This window comes from Solanum pennellii, chromosome 5, assembly GCF_001406875.1.
Source record: "Solanum pennellii chromosome 5, SPENNV200".
Lineage (NCBI taxonomy): Eukaryota > Viridiplantae > Streptophyta > Magnoliopsida > Solanales > Solanaceae > Solanum > Solanum pennellii.
The window spans coordinates 69,369,485-69,378,957 of record NC_028641.1 but is presented as its reverse complement, the minus strand read 5'-3'; positions in this window follow the sequence as shown (position 1 = coordinate 69,378,957).

Sequence of the window (9,473 nt, the reverse complement as noted above, 5' to 3'; positions counted from 1 at the left end):
CTTCCCCCCCCCCCCTCCCCCTTCCCCGAAACATTCGTCCCCAAATGATACTAGAGATCATTTGAATAAAGGAATAGATTCAAGAACACCAGCCCAACCAACAACATTACATAAAAACATCACTCATATATTTTACACAAGGCAATTCAAAACTTCAATAACCACACATAAGGCTCAACATCACATTATGAGAAATATCCTTCTCACAACAACAAGATCTTAACATAGCATTTATGAGTCAATTATGCCAAAGTTCAACTACCAACATGCTACACATCATTTCATAATGACTCACCGTATCAAAATGCACAACATAACTCAAAATAAGAAGAATTGCAAATTTTCAAGTCCAAATGCACATTTAACTTTAAGTTCATAGTATTGACACAAAAAATGAACATTTTTTCAGAACTTCACCAAATATCAAGAAAATTTCATTTTTAGTTATTATTTTCATTATTAATAGAAATAACTAACCTTAGTTATCAAATAGATGAGGGTAACGGGACTTCATGTCGGTCTCGGCCTCCCATGTTGCACCCTCAATTAGGTGATTCTTCTATAGAACCTTTACGGAAGCCACCTCTTTATTCCTTAACTTCTTTACTTTCCTATCAAGGATTTGAAATGGAACCTCCTTATAAGAGAGGTTATCTTTCACACCAAGACCCTAAATAGGAAGAATAGACTCGGCATCACCGATACACTTCTTAAGCATAGAAACATGGAAAAACAGATGAACCGAAGCCAATTCACTAGGAAACCTTAACTCATAGGCAACCTAACCAACGCTTTGAAATATTTCATAGGGACCCACATAACGAGGACTCAACTTCCCTTTCTTGCCAAATCTAACCACCCCTTTCATAGGCAAAATTTTCAAATGCACTTGTCGCCTTCTTCAAACTCTAAATCCCTTTTCCTATGATCGGCATAAGACTTTTGCCACACTATAGGCCATTTGCAACCGGCTCCTTATCATATGAACTTTCTCCAAAGTCTTATAAATAAAATCGGGACCAAGAAGCGAAGGCTCACCCACTTCAAACCACACAATAGGAGACCTACACCTCCTACCATACAAGGCTTCATAAGAAGCCATGGATATGGATGAATGAAAACTATTATTATAAGAAAACTCTACCAAAGGAAAATGTTTATCACAATTTCCCTTGAAATCAATAATACAAGCACTAAGCATATCCTCAAGGGTTTGGATAGTATGTTCTGCTTGACCATCCGTTTGGGGAAGAAAAGCGGTGCTTAACTTCACCTTAGTTCCCTACCCTTCTTGGAATGACCTCCAAAACCTAGATGTCAATTGTGCACCCGTATCCGATATGATGGATAACGGAATGCCATGGTGACATACAATCTCATCTATGAATATCCTTGCATAATCTTCTGCCGAATAGGTAGACTTGACGGGAATTAAATGAGCGGACTTGGTCAACCTATCCACAATAACCCATATAGAGTCATACTGCTTTTTTGTCCGAGGCAAACCTACCACAAAATCCATATTGATGTATTCCCACTTCAAAGTAGTTTCTTGGATTTCTTGTAGTAAACCACCTGGCTTTTGGTGTTTGGCTTTCACTTGTTGTCAATTGGGACACTTAGCAACAAATTCCGCTATGTCCCTTTCAAACCTTCCCACCAAAACACTTCCCTAAGGTCATAGTACATCTTTGTGAACCCGGATAAATGGAGTAACGAGACCCATGAGCTTTCTCAAGAATCTGATTCCTCAAACCATCTACATTATGAACACACAACCTTTTTTGATACCTCACGACATCATCCCCCCTAAGAAGAATGACTCATTATGCTTGATAAAAACTGATCCCTTCAACTCCATCAATGATTGATCAAGGTATTGTTTGGACTTCACCTCAACTACCAAAGGTGACTCCGAGTTGTGATGGACCATGAAACCACTATTCAGATCATCTTCTAACCTCACACACAATATAGCCAACCTATGAACATATTTCACTAGGTCTTTCTTAGCTTCATCTACATGAGACACATGGATAAATGACTTAGAGCATCCGCAACCACATTGGCCTTGGCGGGGTGATAGAGAACACCCATGTGTAATCCTTTAATAATTCCAACCACCTCCTTTGTCGGAGATTCAACTCTTTTTGAGTAAACACATATTGGAGACTCTTATGGTCGGTATACATATCAACATGGACACCATACAAGTAATGCCTCCATATTTTCAAGGCAAATACCACGGCCTCTAACTCAAGATCATGAGTTGGATAGTTCATCTCATGCACCTTAAGTTATCTAAAAGTATATGCGTTTACTTTCCCATGTTGCATAAACACACAACCTAAACCCATTCGGGATGCATCATAATATACAATGAAGACCTTTGTACCCTCCAGTAAAGTCAACATCGGAGTGGAAGTAAGCCTATCTTTAAAGATTTGGAAGCTTCTCTCACAAGCCTCCAACCACTCAATTTTCTTACTCTTTTGGGTTAAAGTAGTCAAGGAAGATGCAATAGACGTAAAACCAACCACAAACCTCCGATAATAACCCGCTAGACCCAAGAAACTCCTAATGTTTGTTGGAGTCAATGGTCTAGGCCAATTTTTCACCGCCTCAGTTTTCCTTGATGAACCTCAACTCCCTCATTAGATATGATATGACCAAAAAACGCCACCAACCTCAACCAAAACTCACATTTGCTATACTTGGTAAACAATTGATTCTCTTTAAGAACTTATAGCACAACTCTCAAATGGTTCATGTGATCACCCTCATTTTTCGAATATACCAAGATGTCGTCAATCAAGACAATGACAAATGAATCTAGGTAACTTCAAAACACCATATTCATGAGATCCATAAATATCGGTGGGCATAAGTGAGACCAAAGGACATTACTAAGAACTCATAGTGACCATAACTAGTCCGAAATGTCGTCTTTGGTATATCCTCACCTCTCACACTAAGTTAGTGATACCCTAATCTCAAGTCAATCTTATAGCTTGCCCCTTGGACTTAATTAAACAAGTCGTCAATTCGATGGAGAGGATAATTATTCTTGATAGTGACTTTATTGAGTTTGAGATAATCAATGCACATTCTAAGGGACCCATCCTTCTTCTTCACAACCAAAACCGAAGCAACCCGTGAAGAAATACTAGGTCTTATGAAACCCTTATCTAGTAAATCCTTAAGTTGAGCCTTCAACTCTTTCAATTCAGTCGTAGCCATCCAATTAGGAGAAATTTAAATGGGATTTGTATCGGGTAACAAGTCGATACCAAGATCAATTTCCCATTCGGGAGGAATACCAGGAACATCATTAGGAAAGACCTCCGAAAGTTCCCTCACTACGGGGATCGACTCAATAGGAGTAATTTGGGAATCTAAATATTGGACTATCACTGTATGGTATAAACACCCTTTAGAGACATTTTACAAGCTTTCAAACAAGAGATGCTACGACCTTTAGGATTAGAATTTCCCCCCTTCCACTCTAAAACGGGCTCATTTAGGAAGTTAAACTTCACCACCCTTGTTTAAATATCTATAGAGGCAAAGAAAGCATGCAACCATCCATAACCAATATTACATCAAAATCAAACATATCAAGTTCTACTAGTTCAACATAAATAACTCTATTGGGAAACGTTATAGGACAATTTCTGTACACCCTTTTTCCAATAACCGATTCACCCACAAGATAGACACCATAAAAGGTTCATTTAGAATGTCGGATAATATTTCAAATTTCTTAGCTATCAAGAGAGTAACAAAATATAATGTAGCGCCCATATTAAGTAAATCATACACATCAATAGAGAAGACTTTCAACATACCGATCACCACTGCGGGAGAAGTATCTTCTCACCCCTAGAGCGGAGAGCATAAAAGCGATTCTTATTCAAAGCCTCATTTGAACCATTTTCTTGATCTTGACTACTACCCTTTTATTGACCCTTCACATTAGGGCAATCCCTAACATTGTTTCCACTCTTTCCACAACCAAAGAAAATTCTCGTTCCAACTAAACATTCACGAAGATGACGCTTTCCACACTTGGCACAAGTAGGCTTCTTGTTCGATGAACTAGTATCCCTTCCCTTTTTAGGTTTAGCTCTAGACACCCTATCATTCCTAGCCTTTGGAAACATAGAACTAACTTGATTAGAAACCCTCTTCTTGAATCTAGGCTTGTCTCAAATCTCAATCCTTTCCTTTGAAGAACCACCATCAAAAGATCTTGCCCTCTTAGCATCTCTACTCTTCCTCTTAGCCCTTGTCTCTTTCACTTGTTGAGCATGAACCATGAGACGAGAAATGGTCATATTTTCATGTAACATAGATGAATGATATTCTTCTTGCAAGTCATCTGATACTCCCGTCACAAAATGGATCATTTCATCCCTAAGGTCAGAAATCAAAGAAGAAGCATATTTTCACAATTTAGTTAATTTCAAAGAGTATTCAAGAACAGTTATACCTCCTTGGCGAAGGTTGATGAAATCCACCACCTTGGATTCCCTCTTCTCCCTAGGAAACAACCTATAAAGAAATGTCTTTTCTAACACTTCCCAAGTCACCGGTCCACCCATTAACGTCCTATTGTCCCTCCATTGGACATACCAAGTTTGGGCCACATCTTTAAGTTGGTAAGTGGCTAACTCTACTTTCTCACTAGTATGCAACCCCATAGCATAGAGGATCTTGTAAATTTCATCAATGAACTCATAGGGGTCTTCTTCGACCTTGGACCCATAGAAAGTAGGAGGATTCATCCGAGAGAAATCTCTTAGACGACAAGCCATGGTAGCAACTTGTTGGTTTTCTCGAGGTACAACCTCCCGATTATCTTGGGCCACCATGGCTTGTGCTTGAGTAGTGATGGCTTTTGCTTGGGTAGTAATGGCTTGGGACATTTGAAAAAGAGCAGCCCTTATGGCCTCATGCGTCAAAGGAGGAGGATTGATAGGAGCTTGGTCATCATTCACATCTTCCTTAAGATGAGAAACTTTATCACTATGGGAGGAACGCCCGCATTGGCGATCTCTTCCTCAAGTCTCATGTCGTATTCCTTTGAGTATTCATTGCCTATAATCACAATAAAAGGATTAGATGCTAAAATTACATAGAGCTAAAACTCCAAAGGCACGGTATTGGACTTAAGAAAGTAAGAGTTTCCTAAGCATCATATACATTCCTATACATAAGTGTGGTGTGCTTCACAATTATGAGTACGAATATACATAGATGTTGTTGAGAGAGATATCGACTTAAGCATATTTAATCTCATACTCTAATACAAAGTTTGTCACATCCGGGAAATATCCCTAGACGTAACCAGTGTCATCATCCTCTTTGGTGATTAAGTCTATCCTCTTAGCTTACATAATTACATTCATAGGTCAAATTCAGCGAAAATTCAAAACTTTTTACTACATCTACATTGAGGTTTGCATAGACCTTTACATACACATAATAGATATATATTGAATATACATAGACCATTAGTATAGGAAGATTACTTAGTCTTCTACTTAGATTGCACATAATGACGCCAATACAACATCATGACTTAATCACAATTAACCATAATTTGAGGTAAATAATAGGGATCACAAGACTTACGAAATATCCTTCATAATTAATCATCAAGGTCTTACCATCAACCCTTAATTCAACCTAATTAAGGTATAACATCATCACTATTCAATGACCAACATGATGATCAAGGCTAGAAGAATCACTACATCACAATCGATACTAGTTCATATCTTAAGACAAGATACTTAGGTCAAACTCACCACATAGTTCATAACCTAGATAACTTCTGAAGAAATAGCATGAAATGACGATAAATCACCCTAATTCATTCATGATTTGTATAGAAACATCATATAGTAGTAATTCAACCAATAACCAAGTCAATTGAACCAATATAACATAATTCATATCAAGATCATAACCTAAGGTTAATGGGTAAAGGTCATCTTCTACAAACTAGACAAAACCATCAAGATATATCATAATTAAGTTATAATAAATGTTAATATATTCATAATATCCAAAAGAATCATAAACAAATCAATTCATAATATAAATTTCGAGATTTGGAAAAGACCCACTTGAAAACCAAACTTTGGAAATCAATTTGATGGAACCCTTTGAGGAAAGATGTATCAAAAGGTAAAAGAGATACCATACCTTGATAATTGATGAAGATTGATGGTGAAACTTGAATCTTTGCAGCCCTTAAACCCTCTCCTCTCTTGGACTTCAATAGAGTTCTTCAATAGAGAGAGAAAGAAGAGAGAAGGAAAAGAGTTTGGATTTTGTGAGTTATGAGAATTTTGATTAGTTTAATTAGGTTAGGACTTTATATAGAGGGTTATTTTACCTAATTAAACCTTACCTAACCCCTATTAACTTCCTATATAAGTATACTAATTTAAAAAAATAAGTCAAAACGGGGCAAAACATAGGCCCATCAACGAGACCACAATCGACGGATCGTTGGTCAATCGACGGCCACTGCTCCTTCCATGCTACACATCCGTAGCAAAGTTTAGAGACAATGCAACTAAAACCTTCATAGATTTTTGCTATGTGTCCATCGACGAGTGGCATCTACCCCCCGTCGATTCACAAACGACCCGTCTGTGGCATCTGTTGGTGACACTGTCTCTTCACAGCTTTTGCCAACTTTTGCAAAGGTCCTCCTCAAGGGCCCTTGGTTGGTCTTTGGGGATTCATGACCAGACTTATCTACTATTAATAAACTCAAAAACATGTTAGACACCCTTCCACCGATTTTCATCATTTTCCGACTTCTAAAAACTAGCCAAATAGGCTAAGGTACGTTTTTGGACGTTTTAGTTTCTAGAGTTCCTAAATGACCCATATTCATTAAAATAGACCTTAAAAGTGTCTAAACCTTATGAAACTTATGTTAGTCTTTAGAACACGTCTTGGATTTTCGAAGTGTTACATAAGAGAAATTCAGTTATAATACGCTAGTCATTTAATAAATTGGGAGTAGCATGAGATTGATTTTGACTAGGGTCAATCATCTATATAGTCCAAGAACTACCAGAAACGTATGTTTCAAGTCCCATATGTGGGCATCCTTTTACTGATCACACCAGAATGAGCCTACACCATTAGTCGGGTATATTGGGTCCCTTGTATGAGGCAAATACATTGGAATCCACATTTATCGGTTAATAATAGCTCCCCTAGTTCACTCCGACCCCATTGTATTGGCAATATTTTAGTATAGTCAGTATTTAGTCTCAGCATGTTATGATTTGGTTATTGCATTCAGCTAGCTCATTACTCGGTATCTATATCATGTTTAAATTATACTCTTGTTTGCTTGTTCAGTTATATTTTTATTTCAACATTACTTTATCCTGCATACTCAGTACCATTCAAGTACTAACGCATACTCTGCGCTACATTTTCTTGTGATGTAGGCTCAGGTTCTCAGCATCTAGATCACATTTAGATTGATTCCCCATCTCAAGTTCAACAACATCAGTGTCGAATCCTCATCCTTCGAGGACAATTCTTTTGGTATCTTAAAAACTTTCATCCTTTTAGTTTCAATTTTGCTAGACATAGTTGGGGCATGTCCCAAAATTTCTAGCTAGTTAGAGGCTATTTTAAGACATCATTAGATTTAAAGTAGTATTCCGAATTTGATATTTCTTTGTGTTGAATTCTCAGATTTAATATGTTTAGTTTTGTACATGGGTATTCCCAAATCATATTAGATATACTTTATTATTAGTATCCGCATCAGTTATTATTACTCTCATTATGCTCATGTCATGCCAGTAGGGTAAGCTTGGGTCTGATCTTAGGTCCGTGTCCACGTTTAGGAATTAGCCTTGGGACTTGACAATCTTCTAGACCCCTATCCGATTAGATTGTAGTGTACTTATTTTCCTCAAAGTTCTTCTCAATTGACAATCATAGGGGGTTAAGGATTAGCCTTGATTCTGTGTACGTGACATATTCTAGTGTTGAAACCCGTAGAAAAAAAACATAAAATCATGAAGTACTTGACTAAAGTTTATTAATTTAGTTAAACTTAATTTATAAGTCGTATTCCTTGGCAGCATTGCCAAAATTTGATACGATAACATTACACCGCTCTTAAAAAAGCATAAATGATCATTATCAAGTAAAAACCCAACTTTTAGGTAGGGGTCAATCGCATGAGGAATATGATTTAGATTCATAAATAACTCATAATTATATCTTTTTAATCAAACTATTTTCGAAATAAATAAATAGGATTTTTTGTAAATAAAATAACATATTGTTGATTTGAATCAATAAGTAACAAGTAAGAAAGATTCAATGTTTGAGATATCAATATAAGATGGAAACTAGGGTGTGTTTGTTCCCCACAAGATTTTAATGTAGTAATCATAATAGTAGTAATCCTTTCCTAGTATTTGAAATGCAAGGTCGATAAGTTATGTACCCCTAAGTAATTGGAAATCATCATAAGGACTTTCACGTATTACTAACCCTTACCTTCACCCCAGATTAGTCATTGTGTTAATTAACCTAGGGTATTCTCCCTTTTCTCAATTGATTAGTCAAACTATTAGATTGAAGCAAATCCCTAACCAAATTTCTGTTGCAAAATATTTTGCTCATTCATTACCCCCTTGGTAATTTCAAGTAGTAATGAGGCGAGTTATAAAAATGTGAACCGCTAGAAAGACTTCTAAATAAGAAGATTAACAATACATGCATAAACACTATTCAGTTACTTAGTTATTATTTATACTTTGTTAATTGTTCATGGTTCCAACAACCCTAGTTGTGGATTAGTCACTCGTGATTGAGAGTTCATAATTCATAATTAGGTTAAAAGAATTCATGAACATACAATGAGATTCAAAGTGAAATTTTCATAAACTAGGTTCTAGAAAATAAATTGCTAAGTGTTAGAAAAATAATTCCAAAAATCAAAAACTTAAATATACAATAATGTATAACCCTCAAAAACGTAATAAAAACAAATATTCATAGCACACAAATACTAAACCAAGTAAGAATCAAAATAAGGAAATAATAGGTTAGATGCAGTTTCAATCGATGACAGAAGCTACGGACTGTGGATCCACTTACGGTCCATGATCTCCTTTGTGGATCAACACTTAGAAATTATTTTAGGGACTTCAAATGATGGTTGGACCTATTGTATGTGGACTTGACTACGTTTCGTAACTTTTCTCTACATTTTAAGTAATAGAACTTAAAATTTCTAATCACAAATTACGGATGTACATAACGGTCTGTGATTCGATTTATGGGTCGTCGATACCCTCCGTGGTCCCACACTTTGTTAAAATTCTTTGAACCATCATCTATGTTGCATCACCTACGGCCCATCAATGAACCAATTGTCTGTGGTTGGCTCCGTCACTGGCCAATTCTGCAAT